The sequence below is a fragment of the Triturus cristatus genome, chromosome 8 (assembly GCF_964204655.1).
Source record: "Triturus cristatus chromosome 8, aTriCri1.1, whole genome shotgun sequence".
Classification (NCBI taxonomy): Eukaryota; Metazoa; Chordata; class Amphibia; order Caudata; family Salamandridae; genus Triturus; species Triturus cristatus.
The window spans coordinates 197803989-197823357 of record NC_140591.1 but is presented as its reverse complement, the minus strand read 5'-3'; the positions used below and the strand labels follow the sequence as shown (position 1 = coordinate 197823357).

The 19369-nt window shown below is 41.6% G+C and overlaps 1 protein-coding gene across 1 annotated transcript in view; it reads right to left on the bottom strand.

Moving 5' to 3' along the window:
* RCAN1 (regulator of calcineurin 1) overlaps positions 1–19369 on the bottom strand; it is a 311716-nt gene that overhangs the window by 276433 nt on the left and 15914 nt on the right. The gene's annotated exons all lie outside the window — the stretch shown is intronic.

Genomic DNA, 19369 nt, shown 5'->3' with positions numbered 1-19369 from the left:
AAATAATCAGCTAGGGAGGTGAATAAAAGCGTGAGGAACAGGCCAAGGAGAGCAGAGGAGAATTAATAATAGTGCACAACCCCCATCTGAATTTGAACATATAATCGCTACACTCACCAGTACCCTTTATAGAAACACTTACAATTCACTTCTCATCTGCTACAGATACCCCATTCAAAAATATTTTCCCAAAAAATATCTGGATTTCACCTCCACATGCATGATAAGGAACTCAAGAAGCTTCTTGTGGATGGAACTTTAAACAGTGGGCATACACCTCCTTCAATATAATCGCCATGTCTTGCATGAGAGAGCTATTCGACAAAAAGGTGCTACAATGCCTCGTTGGGGTAGTAAGCGTTGTATAATAACAATTTTGCTTGATCCACTAATCTGAGAGGACTGACATTTACAATCCAGTGTTGTGCCTGTGTCTTGTTCAAACTGGGCAAAGCGTACAGGAATTCTATTTTGTACAAATTTAGTTTGAATAAGTGGTTGGACAAACCACTTTTGGGTTCTTCCTAACCTATTCACCAGGATTTCGACATCCTGTTCCACTGCTATTTCTATTTATGATTGTACATCAGCCGTATGTTGGTGCATGTGTAGGCCCAGCCCTTGTAGCTTTTTGGTTAGTAATTCAACATAAAGAGCGACAGTGCTAAAATCGATCCCTGCGGCACTCCTTGAGACGCCTTGAAATGGATAAATGCGCACCTAACCTGACTATGCTGGATCTATCGCTGATGTGTGATAGACACTAGTTGAGACTGAAGCCTTCTAGTCCTATCCTCATTCGAATGGATCGCTGCTTGCTGTCGAACAACACCTTTGGGCACAGACTGGTATGGATCCTACCGCTGATGCTTTCAGAATCTGGAGCAGAGCGCAGCCTGTTTCCCCCCGTTTGAGAAAAATAGTGAGGGCCCCTGCTGAAGCTCTGCTGGCCTGCCCTGCAGGTGACTTTGCTTGTATGGAAGCCCCCAGCCAGCCTAAGGAGTCCAGAGGCCATCTTGAAGCCCTCACTACCACTCACCAGAGACTAGAAGGTGCCCAAGAAAACTACTGCCACAAAGGCAGGTGAGCCGAGTAGTGAGTGACTGCCTAATGAGCATTCTCCTCACTACACCATCTTTTATTTTATGTTCTCTACTCAACACCGTTGTTGTTGCAGTGGTCCAGCAGCTGGGTGACATGCAAGCTATCCAGACAGAGACAGCCTTCCAGGTGGTAGGCTAGCTGCACTGGGCCCTGGGAATGCATTTTCTGAGCTCCAAGACACTGTACCCCTTGTTTTTCGGGTTATTAGGTACACTGACTGTCATTTGTTATTGCTTTAGCTTTGTGTCAGTATCACTTTAGGTTTTGTGAAGTCTTGGTTCATGGACAGTAATCGTTCCCAACTCGTAACTTCATTTTGGAGTGATGACTGTAAATCATCCAGTTTGTAGTGGACTGGTTGTGCTCAGCTAATGATCACAAATATTTTACAGTTGTTGAACAATGCTTAACTGTACTAATGCTCATAGCTGCATTGTAGTTGTATTGTGCGTCTGGTTGAAGGATTTTATCACCATTTACTTCAAACATTACTTAATATGCTTAGCCAGGGGCCTGGTTCTAATACTAAATGTGTTTAGCATAATTGTTCACTGTATAGCCTTGTACACTTTCTATCATTTGAGGGCCCAATTATTCTGTAAATATTTGTGCACTAAGAACACTGAGAGGACCGAGGTAGAGGGCGGAGCCAGCAACAGGGCAGTGCGCATGTGCAGCAGCACAGGGAAGCCGTGACACCCTCTGGTGTCCACAATGACAAAGTGCGGGGGACATGAAATGCATCAAGACAACTTTCAAAGTACAAGGTTCAAATCATAAGATCTCCAAAAAAGCGTTTGGTTGTTTCCAAATTTTTAGTTGTTTCGCTACAAATGTTGCCCACGTTAATTTTGAGTATTTTTTCTCACAACTGATTTAATCATAAATACATTGCAAACTTAATTTAAATACATAATTGCCTTTCAGTAGCACATGAAGCATTACTAATAATTTGCAATCAATTTGTGATGCAATGTAATGACAACGTCACTTTTATTTAGCCCCGGCTGCTGGTGGCACACCAGGACAAGCATTGCAGAATGACATGATTACATGTATGCCTGGCTGGAGAACTCCCTCTCTCTTGCAAACTCAGTCACTGACAGCCCTGCAATGAAACACACTGTGTCTGGAGCAGACTCTGGCAATGACATCAGACTCCCTCTGAGACTCGCCTACACCTGCCATGCCTCTGCAAAGGTTAGCCGTCGGCTAGGCTTTTTCCATTGCTGCGTTTCTTCCATTTCATTCACCGCGGGCGGAGGAACAGCCCAGGAGGATTACACAACAAAGCCATCGGGTGTCACGCGAGGTCCTGCCACCGCCAGTGACACAGCAAATAATATGCAATTCAATCCTCAGTGTGCTCCCATGTTACCCACTCACAGGGATCTTCCAATAAGAAGGAACTGGGGAAGAAAATTGGCAACATTATTTTATTCAGGCCCTGGTCTGTGCCTGATCACTGTGTATGAATGGAGAGATGCTCTACGGATACAGGCAACTGAGGGACAGAACCGAGCATCTGGAACCAGACGCGATACTGATCATAAAGCCAACTGCAGCTTCTGGCTAAGATTCTTTTCCAGAGTACTTGGGAGGGATGCTGCACCCCCAGCATAAAGTCACATCTAAAGTAAGGAGATGATATTGCCTAATTAAGACAATACAGATAAAAACATTTGTATTACCTTATTACACGTGGACGGAACCTGCATTCATAGATCCTAGATGCCGCTTTTCCAAGTTTCTTCCAGAATTGAGTTGCTACAACTACACTCTCTAGGTCACAAGAAACAACTAACCACAACATTAACTTCAGAATACTATGAGACAGATATCAGCAAGAGGTTGTGATTTTATAACTAAGGGTAAACAGTGTGTTAGGAAGACTTATTAGAAATCAGATTTTTTGACAGTGAGGCACGTCATGCTCTAAAAAGCGTGAAACATTATGAATATGCCATGTTACAACGCATGCGATACATCGCATGCCATTACAACGCGGATGTTACAACGACCGCGTTGCTACATCACATACGACTTGCATTGTAATAGTTTTCGATGTAACAACGCGGTCATTGTAACGACCATGTTGTAAAGGCATGCGATGTACCTATCGCATGCAATATAAACGATGTTTTCCGCCATTATGAGACAGGATTCAGGTGTAAAAAGAAAAATGTTTTGCCCTTCAACACATAACCACAAATTTGTGGTCATCCTTCTCTCAGCAATACAAGTAATGGCTAAATGTAATATTATATCACTCGCTTTTGACAAAAATCTACTACCTATTTGGAAAGGCTGCTTATTTAACTGATTTGTCCGCAAAACAAGGACAATCGCAGACATCAACAAACGGTTCCTGAAGCTGCTGACGTGCAACAAGGCTGCAGTCATTTTAATCTTAAGGTTTTTCCTGTTACAGTGGAATGCTCTTGAAATTTTCCACAGATTAAATTGAAGCATAATTAGAGCCTCTGGGATTACTGCTTCAGCGCCTGTGGCAATTTCCACGGAATTAAAAATATGTCGCGCTAGCCACATAATCTATTAACTGCTACCTAAACTGAAGAGTTTTATGACAAAGTTTATGCATTAGCATTTAAGTGTTACTCCTGTTCTTAGGCATGAAATACTCTTGAGTTTCCAAATATGATTCAAAAATCATTTTTGTGATTAGTTTTGCCTTACTCCAGACTTTCTGTGTGACTTTCCCATGATTCATGGAGCTATTTTTAATCATGAACAAACATAGGTTCCTTCCTGGAAAATCACCTGTATGTCAGAGCTAAGCATGCAGTAAAATGCAAGCTTACCTGAAGAGGGTTCCAAAAGGATGGTGCTGCTACACAGAAAGCCCTCAGCAAAGTAATCAACTTAGAGACTTTCAGGATCTTCAGACATCGAGGATCAATATGACAAATACAATGGACGCTTAAATAACAGAGCCCTGTAAATCACACAATCTACTTTAATCTGACACCACGGTTCTAAACATAGAATATTAACAAATGTAAGGATTGGAGTTCCTATCAAACTTTATGGTACCTGCAATACGATGAACCACTGAATTAAAAACACTTTTCGGGGCCATAAAGTAATTTTAGGAAGATCACACAACACAACATTTACCCCATCCATAAGAGCCTGTATCACAGATTGAAAACTACAAACTATCAGGCACAAAGAAAGGCTTTATGCATCACCGCAAAGCATACTGATATTGAACTATCCTGTCTCAGGTGGGTCCAGGCTTGGATGCAGGATAACTCTCTCTGACTACGCAGTGACATAACAGAATACTCATACTGAGCCATGTCATCTATACCCCCTTTACGCTAGCCGGAGAAATTGGACTGTACTCTGCTCCCAGTGGATAGAGTTTGCGTAACCTGGAAGTTCACTTTGATAGCGAACTACGATTTACCTCCGATTAAATGCAGTCTCCAAAACGGCATTCCACTAGCTGTTAAAAGGGTTTCCACGGTTGGTCACGGCTGTCAGAGGATCTGCTTAATCCTTTTGGTGATCATGCTGCACCCGGATTACTGCAAGAGTTTATTCAAAGGTCTCTCTAGCACACCTCTTTTAAGAATTCCAGTGTTCAACCTATGCAGTCTTTCTGTTGTTTAGCTAGGAATGCCATGACCACATCACACAGGGCCCTTGGTCCCCACTTCCTCAATAAAAGAATGACCTTCAAAACTGTCTGCAAAGTTTTAAGGTGAACCCTGGCCGTTCACCAATCTACCATACAAAATGTTTGTCTCCTACATAGTAGCCAGAATCCTCTACACCACCACAGTTGTCTCGAGTAACCACACCATTAGATACAAGAGATTGGGTGGATGAACATTTAATGTTCTGGATCCCTCCCAATGGAAAACCATTTCCATACTATTGAAGTTGGAAAATTACTTTGTCAAATTCAGAAATTCTTCAAAGATTCACCAACTCTCCTTAGTATTTGGGTAATCCAATCCTCCTTCAATACACTTCTCCTCCACTGCTCCTTGAAGTTCTGGCTTGTCAACCACCTAGGACCGACATGCCTTTCTCATCTTTTGCTCTCAAGACCATGTTCTACTCTAGGGCTCTGTCTTCTTTTGGGACATATTAGGTGGCTGATGCCCTCATCACATCCCACCATCACCGTATGGGCTTTGTTTCTCTGTCACAAGCAGTGCTTAATTTGTAAATAAATGCGTGGCAGGGCCCTCGTCAGAAGGCCACTGCAGCTTGCACCAGTCATTGCCTTCACTAGCACTGCCAGTGACATAACCAACACACCTACTAACCATTGCACTCCTACAAGGGTGACAATTAGGGCTATTCCAAGTCCCCAAAGTTATAAGAATGGTTTCGGCGACAGGTAGAGCCATTTTTAATGTGTAATGAATTAATAAATAACTGTTGTTGTGCTCATCTATAAATTAGTCTAACAAGGCCACCATGTTGCAGACTGCCATAGCACCGGTGTTGACAAATAGGCGCCAGTTCCGAGCACCGTAAACCTCTGGGTCAAATTAAGCACTGGTCAAAAGGGTGCATCTATAACCTGCTAAATTTGATACAATCTCAAACACTAAAGTGCTATACGGCCACTGGTGGGTGGACAGCAGCACTTTGCAAGAAACTAAAGTCCAGATGGACTCCACAGTTGACCAGTGGAAATAATATTGAGGTCTTTCATAAGATTATAAGTAAGAAACTGGACAAATGTAAAGATACCATGAAACATTAGAGATTGGAACTGCATATCAATAATCTTACTCCTAATGAACGTGCCGCACTTAACCAACTCAGTTTACATGCTTACATAACGCTCATGCGCACTTTGAGAAAATTGCATACATTTTTTTTACAACTAGGGTATACTCTGTGATTAACCTATGAATGTACTTTTTTCTTAATTGGAGATGCTATTAGTCTTTTCTCTGCACTTTTTCTCTCACTATATTGATTGCTTAGGCTTTCTACTATTGCCTCTTCCATAATAACAAACTTTAGGCTCTCGTCTTAAATAGATTGGTGGTTGGTTCTTTGAATACACTCACTATTACTTTTTAGGTCTCGGCTAGCGAAGGCTGCGCTTGCGCAGTCTCGCTCACGAGATTTAATGACTTGGAGAAGAGGGGCTTGAACCCGCCTCTCTTCTCTCCTCTTCTCCATTAGCTGGCCTCTGAAATACTGGTCAGCCATTGGAGAAGAGGTTTGTCTCTCCAAACAAGCCCCGTCCTTTTCGGATTCGGGGGCGTGTTTTTTCAATTATTTCTCTTTTTTGTACTCCCTGCCCCTTTCACACGTGGTGGGCGTGTTTGTTTTTTTTTTTTTTACATCCGAAGGTTCGGCCATTTCGTGCGCGGCGGGACTGGGAACGGAGCATTTTTTTTATCCTCAGCAGACAGGAGTCTGCAAAAGGTACAGAGCGGTGGCTGTACTCCCTCTCTCTCACCTCCGTGACTGCGCACTGGAACGGCCCTAACATCAAATACTAATTGTTATGGCTGTAAAGTGGGGCTTCCCTTGTCGAGGTGTCGCGGCACCCCGGCATGCATTTTCGTCCTTACGTGTCCCCATGCTAGCGCCTACTAGTGGGCGCGCTTGACTGCCGGCGTTGCCTGCCCCGGTACGGGGATCTCTGAAGTGACCGTGTCAAGTGACAGACTGCCTGTCAGCGCACGTGTCAATGCCCACATTGTAGGCTAACTCCTCTGTGACTTGTAAATTATGGATCGGCGCTGCACAGAGGCCTTGCTCGCCCTCGCAGTGCAGTGTGCTGAAGGTGAGGGCACGGACGGTGTACGATTACACTTCCTGTGTAACCGGTTCCTCCTCATTTGTTGAGATGTCTCAGCAGGGTGGAGCAGAGACTGAGGTGCCAGCAGCCGAGAGCTCACTTCAGTGACGTGAAAGTGGCTTCACTTCAGGCGAGCTCGGCGCACTCGCGAGCTCACCCTTTGATTCGTGACACATCCCGAGCAAGAGCCCTGCTGTGCCAGGAGCCTTATCTCCTGAAGAGGGCGGGGAGGGGCAGGGGTGCAGCCCGTGATGTCAGCTGTTGTCAGCAGGGGGAGGGCCGAGCAGGTAGGCCGCGGCTGCACCTAGGGGTCTGCTGAACCAGTCCGAGGAGGCACGAAGCGCCGGAAGTGCACGGGGCACGCGCTGCTTTTATTTTACTTCACTTTCTAGACGTATGTGTATGGGTTTAAAGGAGTGGAAGTGGACGCCGTCCGGACACGTGTAAAGAGGTAAGCGTGAGATGCCAATGTTGTGGGAGGTAAGAGGGTGGTCACGCTGTTATGACTGTGTCACACAGGCGTGGAGTGAGCAAAGTTTTAAAGCACTGCAGAGCACTCACCGCCGATGGGCACTTCCACCATTCCCATTGTGCAGTGTCTGGAGCTACTTACTAACATTGCGCCGTGAAGCTTATCTTCTAGGCGTGTTTTCGAGTGGTGTTATTAGTCTAGAATGCACCGATCACGCTGACTTGCTTAGGGGCTCTAAATCATTTAGCGCACGCCCGTTCTGTAACATGTGAAGGACACAGCAGTTGTGTGAAGACGTTCTGCGCTCCCGCATGAGTGTTTTGTTTACCCTTCTGTTTAACACCCGCAGTGAAATACCTCGGCGAAGTGTGCATTACAACATATTTGCATTCAGGGTAAGATTCCTCCCGAGACTGTAGGCACTTGCAAGCAGGTGTGACTTGCTCAGGAGGCCCCGGGAATAAGTAGACTTTTTCATCCTCGGCAGACAGGAGTCTGCAAAGGTACAGAGCGGTGGCTGTACTCCCTCTCTCTCACCTCCGTGACTGCGCACAGGAACGGCCATAACATCAACTACTAATTGTATTGTATTAAGTGCACATAATGTAAATAGGTCAGTGGGGCTACTGCGTGTGTGTGTGTGTAGGTGGCTCTGTGGGTGGCTCTATTTTTGTGTGGATTGCTCTATGTGAGCGGCTCTGTGTGAGTGGCACTGTGTGTGTGGGTGGCTTTGTGTGTGTGGTTCTGTGTGTGGGTGCAAATGCAATAGGTCTCGCATTTGAGGGTGATTAAGCTATTGACATTGTAAATAACAATGCCGTTTCTTTATTTTTTTTAAAAACAAAAACATAAACAAAAATAATGTCATGAGCAATGCCAATAGCTCTAACTTTAACAATGCCGAGACCATTGCATTGTAAATGCTTGTTATATATTGCCTGAGACAATATAGTCGTGATATTAAGTAATAACTTTAATTGGGTGGTTTTTACTGATGAATGTACGTGCACACCGCATCTTCGGTTATATTAATTTGGGAATTAATTGGCCCATTTTTCATTGGTAAATTTACTTACAAGCTTGGATTGCAACAACGCTTGAGTTGATACGTGGCCTATAAATAACAATAATAGGAAACGCGCAACATGGTATTTAAAAACGTGAAAATTGATATCACTCACGTGCGTTGTAAAATTTAAGTGGGGTAGTTACCGTTTTATTATCAATGTTAGATGTACTCTGGCATAAGTTATACTCCTTTGAAGAAGTTTTATTATCATCGGTGTGCACGGTGTAATGTTTTAATATGGCGCTTACTCTAGCTAGAACTTCATCACTCTCACATGCTGGTCCTTCCTTGATGTTTATGAAAGGGTGACGTATAAATTGACACTCCAAGATGGCGATCGTGCAACACGCCAAGGATATGTGCGGAGCACTCTCCGTTGAATTACTACAGGATTTGGGGTAAAAGTTTTATCGTTGTCGTAATTTGGGTAAACTTTATTATTAATTTGACTAACTTATGTTAGGTTTTCTTTTTCTGTGGAAACGGAGAGATTAATGATTGTAAAAATCGGGCACATTTAACAATAAGTCTTGTGGGAAGTATTTGGATCAGGTATTAACATATGGAGGCCCGTATATATATTTTTTTACAAAGCAGTCGGATATACGATTAGTGTTATGTGTTTTAGATATAGGATAGTTACAATGTGAACGTTTTTTTCACCAATGCTGTTATATTTAATGTCTTGACATGGCCTGAGACTGGATGGATTTATCTTCTACTGTTCTTAGGATATGTGCAAATTTTGAGAATCCTTTGAAGACGTTTTTTTGACATACGATACTACGTTAAGACGTATTTCGCTGCAGGCGGTGAGTTTGAGTTACACTGTCGCATTTAGTATGTGCACGAGGTGTATAGGTGGCGTTTCATCCTTTTGTTTTATATCAATATGAGATCTTGTTTTGTATTGCGTGTTCCCTTTGTACACTCTGTGGGCGACTTTATTTTTCTTCTTTCCCTGTTCTATCAGGGATATGACTTTTTATATTTGAGCTATGCACGTCTTGTTGAGATTTATGGACTTAAGGTAGCCTATCATTAGGTGTGTTTTTCAAACTTGGCTCCCCTTTTTTTTGCATATGGTGAAGGACTTTTTGTAATTTGTTAACAAACAATCTCTACATGGATTATAACAGAGCTGATGTATCTGTTTGTTTTAGCCCTGATGAAGTCTTTGGTTATACCCAAAATACAAAACACGCGTTGGCTTAATCTGTGGCTATTGGTGGTTGATGAAGATTGAAGCACAGACCAATCTAAACGAAATATGGAATAAAGTACAAAGAAGAAATTGTGAAGACTACTGCGTGGACTGATTTTGGCTTGATTATATGATCGTTGCTCAGGATATTGACTCTTTCATTGTCTTATGTGTGTGAACCTAGGTCAACACCCTCGTACAAAGTGGGGTGGTCGTTGTACAATAACCTTGGAGCACTTTCATTGAGAAAAATATTTGATGTTTATTACAGCTACACAAACTTGCGCAACATATACCCTACTGCCTTTTCGCACGAATTACAATTATCTTTGGGGGTTGCAGAAGGTTGTGTAATTTACCAATTGGGTATAGATAATTACAGATATGTGTTCCAGAAGCGATAGATGTAAAGTAGCGGAAGATCTTTTTAAGAATCTGCATGCAGGAGTATCTGTCAATAGAGCAGTTACAAATGGAAACCCTAGACGCCTGAAGGCTAAGTTCATTAGGCAAGAGAGATTGAAAAAAACTGAAATCACAAAATGGTGGGATGGGGCTACCTTGAAAGAATATCAGAGACTTGAAAGGATCCCAAGAGGTCTTCGCTCGCAGATCTTCCCAACTTACGATGATCTTGAGGAAGACTTTCTCCTACTATGGGAAAAAGAACTTATAGGTAATTCCATGAAATTAATGAATTTATTGATAGAAAATGCAGAAACGAAAGTACTAAAGGCAGTACAAGAAGTTGATGCACTGGAGAAGGAGATCTTAGAACTCAATTTGGTAGAAGCCACTAAGAATAATGACATTATTTTAGAGGAAGTGCTTGGTAAATTTGAAGATGACATCAAGGAAAGAAAGACCCGTAAGCTTAAGTGTGGACAGCTAGACTACTCCAACGGAAGAGTATTTACTTTTGCAAAAAGATTCCACAATTTGGTCAAACTAGATTTACAATGTGGAGAGAGTAAATCCTCTCTTCTTAGTTGCCATAGTACTGCATCATCTAGTAACATCTCTAGTAATGGTGAGGACTGAGTATTTGAGGGAACAACAAATATGGCCTCAGGTAATACTTTTTTACGAGAGGTACAAAGAATACGTATGGGAAACAAAGAAACCAATACCAGGCAAAGAGAGGATTCTCGAGGAAGACCAAGAGAGGGAGCAGGGGGAGAGGAAAACCAAAAGAAAAGAGAGGGAATGCATACCCGCTCTTGGAGCAACAAACCATAGTGCCAAGTAATGATAAAGGGATACAGGTTATCAATCAAACATAATTCTCTCTGAAGATATGCTGTCTGTTTTATGCAAGGGAATGAATTTTTGCCCAACCTCTGTCTGTGATATGACAGAAGTTAAAACTGATTTGTATACATTTGTACAAAGTCTGAAATTGAAAAAGTTTTTTACCATCGATCCTATGACGGATAAAAAAGATGCAAATGATGATATTGTGGGAGGATTGTCAATTCAGGATGTCCGAGACACCACTTTATTGCTTTCAATCACAGAAAGTGAACATGACCCTATCACAATACATACAGTTCTACAAGATCTAGAATGCTGCACCAACTTAAGTGTAGACAGTGGTTTGAAACCAAAGTCCAGATGGACTCCACAGTTGACCAGTAGAAATAATATTGAGGTCTTTCATAAGATTATAAGTAAGGAACTGGACAAATGTGAAGAAACCATGCAACATAAGAGATTGGTACCGCATATCAATAATCTTACACCTAATGAACGTGCCGCGCTTAATCAACTCAGTTTGAATGATAAAATGATTATTAGGGAAGCTGATAAAGGCAAATTGTTGTTATGGATAGGGTCATCTTTGAGGCAGAAATTATGGGACAACTGGAGAATGGACCGGTGACGCTGCTCGGGTAGGATCTCAGTTGACTTCCATCAAGGAAACCGGCACTAGAATTGAGTGTCCGCAGCGACCGGTACCGACTTGGCCCGGATCATTAGAGACAAGGGTTTCATTTATATTTGATTATACCAGAGGTACCCTCACACTTTTTTTAGGGTGCTGTAAGGGTGGCCACTCCTCACTTCGTGTGTTTTGTGTCCACCACCAAAAAATGTGTGTAGGTAGGATTACTGGTTAGGTCCTGAAGAATTGCCATCTACTTGATTAAATAGGCATGAAACATGTTGACCACATAAACTAGCGTATAAAAACACAACATAGTGTGTACATACGCGAATTTTTCACATTTTTTAACTAGGGGAAGAACCATGTACATTAAAATAGTTTTGTTTGGATTTATTCCCCTATTTTAAATCACTTCACATACTCACCTATTCACCTACACTAAGACCCTCACTTACATCTCACCTAACGGCCTTTGGAAAAAGATCTCCGATAAGTAGGCCCCATCACGGGTGCCTGATCGGGCATTGCAGCGCCGGCCCGAGTAGGAGCAGGGCCCGATGATGAAGCAAGACACCTTCTTGTCAGGTGTGTGAGGGCTCTATTCCAAAAAAAGGAGATCACTCTCCTGTCGTTCACTGGTATTCCTGATTACAGTTAGAAATTTGTCTTTATTTATATTTTTTTGCCTCTCTAGTTAGGAACTGCATACTTTGTTGTTTATTCTTAAACAACTGGAGAATGTTCATTGTTATAGAAAACTAACGAGCAACCCGATTTTTGGGATAACTAAAATCATAAATGTGGAACTTAAAAAGTGGAATATCAAGGGTTTGCTCAACAATGAAGAATATAGATATTTAAAGATTGACAAACCAAGATTCCCTCGTTTATACACACTCCCAAAGATTCATAAAAATGCCACCACACCACCTGGGAGACCGATAGTATTAGGCATAGGGGGTCCCACTGAAAGGATATTGACTCTCTCATTAAATAAATATTACTTGGATGTCCTGCAATACGCATGTACAAAACGTGGGCTAAGAACCCAGACAACTCTACACAACACATACTTCGAACAATGTGGTGGTGCTGTGGTGTCCAAATAAGTATAAATGTCTCTATGACTTGATGTGGGATCTGAGCTTGATTTTCCATAGGTACCCATGGTGCACTTTCTTCGCCAACAGGCCCAGAACATGTCTAGTACTGCTTGTGTTTCTGTTCAGAGAAAATATTGGCTAGCACTTCGTGATGACTATACCTTCATGGAGCAGAGCCAATGCAGGTTTGCATATGGTTTACCTATTTGTAATACCACAGACCAGCTTAACAAATGATAAAAAGAATGTATGAAGGGTACCTTCCACTGATAAAGGTCGAGACATGCATTTTACACCAATGCGTGTGTGCTGCCCAGGAAGGGGTGAATTCAGGCTGAGGATTAATGGTAAGTAATTGGAGTAGTATGCTTACTAAAAGAGTAAGTGGATGTGCTAGGAATGCAACCCCCAGCTAAAAATACACGTGTTAAGGGGAGTCACTCAACTGTCATTTTTTTTTGTAAACTTGTTTTTATTGCAGAAGTAAGAGTAAGGCATCCGTGAGAGCAACCCTTCACCAGATGGTATCTCAGAGCACACCCATCGGTTTAGCATAGCACACAGCCAATCAGCCCACATCTCGGAGGCCGGGCGGCGTACCAATACAGAAACTCTGAGTATCATAGCCATCAATTCACGCAGTGACAGGTCACAGCCCAATTTAATATCTGCTTTTTTTAACCCACCCGCCTCAATCCCCAACATTCCGTCCTGACTGCTCACTCCGAACTCTACTTCAATACCCCCAATAACTCCCCCCCACCCTCCCCTCCCCCCCCCAACTACTGCTGAGGTGGGCCCTGAGTGTGGGGTCTAACGCAATTATTCTCCAGCTCTCACTTGGAGTCACTCAACTGTCATGCTGAATTCATGAAATTTAAAATTGACTTACAAAATATAGGCAAAACTTGGCAGATGGGATGAGGAAGACAAAAACAATTAGCTCACTGAGAAACAATATCTAATTTGAGTTCTCTGAACCTTTATGGTTGTTCCTCTTAAATTATGCGACTAACAATGAAAATACACCTAGCTGATTTACACCTCAGCCTACTGATGCTGTCTGATTAGATAATTAAGTGGGAAGGAGAGGTGTGTGGCTCACAGCTTTGTGGCCTTCTAATAGTCAATTTGGTAGACAAATAAGGCAAGGACTAGAAGACTTAAGGTTATACATTGACAATGGGTGAGGCAATCAATCAATCAATACATTTGTAGAGCACGCTACTCACCGGTAGGGGTCTCAAGGCTCTGGGGGAGGGTGGGTGCCGCTACTGCTCGAAGAGCCAGGTCTTGAGGTGTTTCCTGAATGTGAGGTGGTCCTGGGTCAGTCGTAGGTGGGCGGGGAGGGAGTTCAAGGTCTTGGCCGCCAGGTAGGAGAATGATCTTCCTCCGGCGGTGGTTCTGCGGATCCGTGGGACGGTGGCGAGGGCGAGGCTGGCGGAGTGGAGTTTGCGTGTTGGAGTGTAGAACGTGAGGCGGTTGTTGAGGTATTCGGGACCTATGTCATGGAGTGCTTTGTGTGCGTGGGTGAGGAGCCTGAACGTGATCCTTTTGTTGATGGGGAGCCAGTGCAGGTCTCTCAGGTGGGCTGATATGTGGCTGTGGCGGGGGATGTCACAATATGTTTAGCTGACTAAATAGACTAGGAGCCTATCTCAGTATGCCGCACCATGCCTTCCCATGAGTCAACTACTCATACCTTTTTCTTCTGTTCTTCTTTAACGGTATACCCATTGTGGAGCTAGGATCAGGGGCACACCTGAACATCAGGCTATGGTTAAAGACTACTTGATTTTAATTTCAACACAGTATAGTCTGATAATGTTTTCATATTTGACTCTAACTGCCATGCCTAATGCAGTACCGGGCAGCAAACCAGTAACTAAGAATGTGGTGAACAAGCATTTTTTAGCATTACTAGGATGTTCCCAAGTAGGAAAACGATGAGCAGAGGACACGCGTTCTCGTGGGATGGGAATTTCTATGAAAAAAAATAAAAAAGAACAGATGCAAAATGTGTGCGAAAATGCAGGACCTACTGAAAATAATGACTGTACAACACAATTATGACTTTCCCAACAGGGTGTACATGACAGCTGAGAGTGTGGGCAAAAAATTATTATGGCGCACACCTGTCAAAAAATAGTAGGTATAATCCAAGTTAATTTTAAAAGATTTGGAAAGAAAGGTTTCGTTTTTTCAGTAGCAACCAGAAAGAACACATGAATAAGGACTGCCCAAGGAAAGGACAAAGTACTCTCTGGACGAACACGTTGCAAGCAACATTTTATCTAAGAGGATCATGAAAATGAAAGGATGTGAATCAAGTAGAAGCTATAATGGCAAGGGCAAACCTACTAAACAGACATAGAATCTCAAAAATAGGTGTGTCCTTCCACTGATCAGGCCTCGAAAAATCATAAAAATGTTACGAGACGTGCAGGTCTAGTGACTTGAATAATCTATTTGACCTAACTGTAATGCACTTGACCCATAAACTGATTCAAATTGTGTGATCCAGGGCAAATATTTTATTTCATCGAGTCACCTTTTTCTTCATTATTAAATATGAGAGCACCTTCAAATACATGAGGTCAGAATGTCTCCTTTACAAAAACTCGTATGTTTGATTTAATACACTAAACTTTTGCACCATGTATAACAAAAATCTGGAATCTTTCTGAATTAATGTTTAAAAACTCTCACATTTAATATATTACTAAAGCATGACAGAATTATATTCACAGCACATTTCCATTGAAATGGCCACAAACTTTCCCACTGACATGCAGTTTTACTGACAAACTATACAGCACACAAATGCTAATGAGGAAATTGGGTTTCAGCAAATATTTGTTTTATTGACTCATCACCAAGTAAAGTGTTCTCATTCATTTTTGTCCCATTAAAATATGTGTTTCCGTCACACATCACTAATTTTAAAAAGTGCTCGCCTAACGATGGAAATATATTTTAAAATATTTGTACAGTTTATTTACAAGGTATTTAAATGTTTTTTTAATGGAAACTGACACTGACACTGACGTTGTACACAGCATGATTGTCAGACTGTTCACTTTACTTTTCTTTTTCTAACTGCAAAGTTAGAGGATTTTTTAGACAAGATCTTCAGGATGGAATAAGGAACAATCTGTAAGAAGTCATAAACTGACATCTGACCTCTGTATTTGAACACACAGCAAATGTAACAAGATTTAAAGATATCTTTATTGTTCTTTCAATTTCCTAATTATAAGAACACCTGTTCTTTGACAGCTGGAGTCTCTGCCAGATCAGGCCAGTAGTCCCTAAAAACAGCTCGCCCTGATAACATCTGACTGACCATGGTAAGTGACCAGGATTTGCTTTTCATAAAGAAACATGACAAAGAAACTCTTAGTGGAAAGTTTTGAAGATGTCAACACATTAGCATCCCAGTCAAGAAGAGGGAGAGCAAACGGATGGTTAGCTATTTTATTTGGATAGAGGTGATAGAAGTTCAAATGAACAGTTATTTATATAAAGCTGAATTAAAGATAAAATCTAAACACTGTAGAGCAGCTAAGGTGTAGTCGAAGGTAACTGAAAAGAAAATTGCCTTAAAGAATACTAATCATTGACCAGTACCAATTAAGGTGGAGTAAAGTGCCCCACTCTTGAAAGCGTTAAGGGTGGTTTGTTGGCAGTGCATCCCAATGTCAAATATAACCATCTGCAGTGTAACAAAGTAGTCACTATATAAACAGACTTCTTGGGACTTCGTCCTGGATTGGCACGACCAGATTACCACACTTGGCGCTTTGTACTTCTACGCACTGTTTTCACTTAAATCTTTAAAATTACATATCTGTTCTACCAATTGGTTTTTTTGTGGTTTGTGTCTCAAATAATGTATTATATTTTACTCTATTGTTCTAAATTGGTTGGGATTTCTCTTGTGTTGTGTTTTCACTTTATTACTGATTGAAGTGCTGCATAAATACTTAACACATTACCTCTAAATTAAGCCAGACTGCTTTTGTGCCAAGCTACCAGACTGTTGAGCACAGGTTAATTTGAGATTTACTTGTGTTTCACCCTGACCAGAATTGTGGTTGCTGCTTGAGTAGGGTTTCACCCCCCTCAACATGTAACCTAATTTCCAACACTCACAATTTGTTAGACAGGCTAACTAATACCAAAATCCTTGCTTACATCTGTAATCTTTAACAAAATACCTGCCTATAAGGTTTAGTATATCAATCCACACCTATAAGCTTACTACCTTTAATGCGTGGTTTTCATAATACGTTAGTCAGGCATACTGCCTTTGTCATAACTTTCCATAATAAGCAGATCATACCTATAGCATCGGACATAACGTTTATCAGTGCACCAATACGGTCAACAGCTTGTAACCACAAGCAACTCAGGCCTACAGATTTTAGCATAAGCTTTCACACAAGGCTACCATCAGGCAGGCACACAGTCATAAAGGAAAATAGTATACAAAATTACAGCTGGCTAAGCAAAATATTATCTCTCCTAGGAGAGCCCAACAAGGATGCTCGCAGTGTAAATCTTCCATACCCACGATTACTGAGGGGGATAATCAACAGCAAAACCCTTGCCTACTAATGTAATCTGTTAAATTACATTAAAAAAAATACCTATTTGCTGCCTTTAATACAGATTAATACCAATCTACAAGTAAATGACTCAGCATATGCTTTTCACAGTAAATAGGTAAGGCTTACTGCCTTTATTGTAACTTTTCATAATAAACAGATCAAGTCTAAAAACTTTATCACGGGCTTATCACCGTAACCAACTCAGACCTACTGTGTTAGGGGCATAAGTTTTCCACAAGCCAACGATCAGATCTACCTCAATTAAATTACAAATATATACAAAATCACAGTGGTCTAAGCAATATAGAATCCCTCATCAGGATCACTGTACACCTTCTATCCTCACAGCTTGTTCAGTTGGGTCACTAAAATCAAACCCCTTGCCTGCTATGGCAACCTGTGAAATTCCATTTGACAAAATACCTGCCTGCAGGCTTTAACACAGTGTAATAATAATCCATCCACAAAACCCGACTGCCTTTAACACAAGCTTTTCACAATCAAGTAAGTCAGGCCTACTGGCTTTGTCATAACATTAAATAATGGCATATCAAATCTGGCATAACATTTCTCCTTCAAGCAATAAGGTCTATGGCCTTTATCAGTGGCTTGATACCCTAACCAACACAGGCCCATTCAAGCGCACACAGACTGGTAACCATCATGCCTTACAGGTATAAACTATAATTAATCAATAGGGCTTACTATAAATATCAAAAGTGTAATGAAAGTGGTTCTATGTAAAGCGCTCTGAAACCCGATATCTTCGGGTCGAGTTTGACTATAAGTTTTCACACAAGCCAAAAATTGCATAAGCACTCTTTTTAGTGGAAGCACACAACTTGGACCATATCAACTCCTGCACTAATGGGAACAAAATGATGGTGGAACCTAGGCCCCTATCTCAATAGTACTAACAACTTTTTTTGTAAATCATATAAAGTCGGGTGACCACTGTCCTGTTGAGCGATACTTATAAAAGGTAGAATCAACCTAGAATATGGGTCCAATATAAAAATATTAAAATTGTTGTCAAGTATATTTGGGAAAAAATATGGATTGGCAAAACAAATGCAAAATGTGATGATAGCAAGAAAAATGGAAAACCCTTGTTCTTTGGTCTGGGTTGCCCGTTAACAAAGAAGTATTAACAAGAAAGACCATTGCGCCATCTACCTGCTGAAATAGGAGAGAGATTACTAACTGAAGTGAAAAGAAAATATGAATGATATATTAAAGCTAAGAAATGAACGAAGTGCCACACATAACTGGAATATGGTAGTGATTAAACTAGAAAAGCTTTTTGAGGCCAAACCATGTAAGATAACTGGCTAAGATTGGGGAAAGCATCCATTTAAAAAGCATGGCAAGGCAGAGGGTGATTGCTGGAAATGGCCATTTGTGCAGGGTTACCCCATACTTGTTGCCATCCTCCACCTATTTTTTCTGACCTTGTTTTTGCTCACTTTAGCACTCTGGACACTTTACCACTGCTAACCAGTGTTAAGGTGCATGTGGTCTCTCCACTAAACATGGTATCATTGGTTTACACCTGTTTGGTATATCTGATTTACTTTTGAGTCCTTGTAAAGTGGTATACAATATAGCCAGGGATTGTACGTTAAATGCTACCAGTGGGCCTGCAGCACTAATGTGCCACCCACAGAAGGAGCCTTTCAAACCTGTCTCAGACCTGCCACCGCAGGACCTCTGTGCACAGGTTACTGCCACTTTCTCTTGCCATTTAAAACTACTGGCAAAGCCTTAAACTCCCCTATTATTGCACATAGGTCACCCCTAAGGTAGGCCCTAGGTAGCCCCTTGGGCAGTGTGCTCTGTACATAAAAGGTAGGGCATGTTTTGCATGTCCCGGTAGTGACAAACAGCCTATTTAATTGTTTTACTACTGTGAGGCCTACTCCTCTCATAGGCTAGAATCGGGAATGCCCTTTCTTTTAAGTGTAATTCCTGATCAGAATGGATTGGTGTTGCCATGTTTGGTATGTTTAGAACGTCAGTGATGAATCCTACTTACTGGTGAAGTTGGATGTTACATTACTGTTTTAGAAATTCCACTTTTAGAAAAGTGGCATTTCTCTGTGCTTATAGC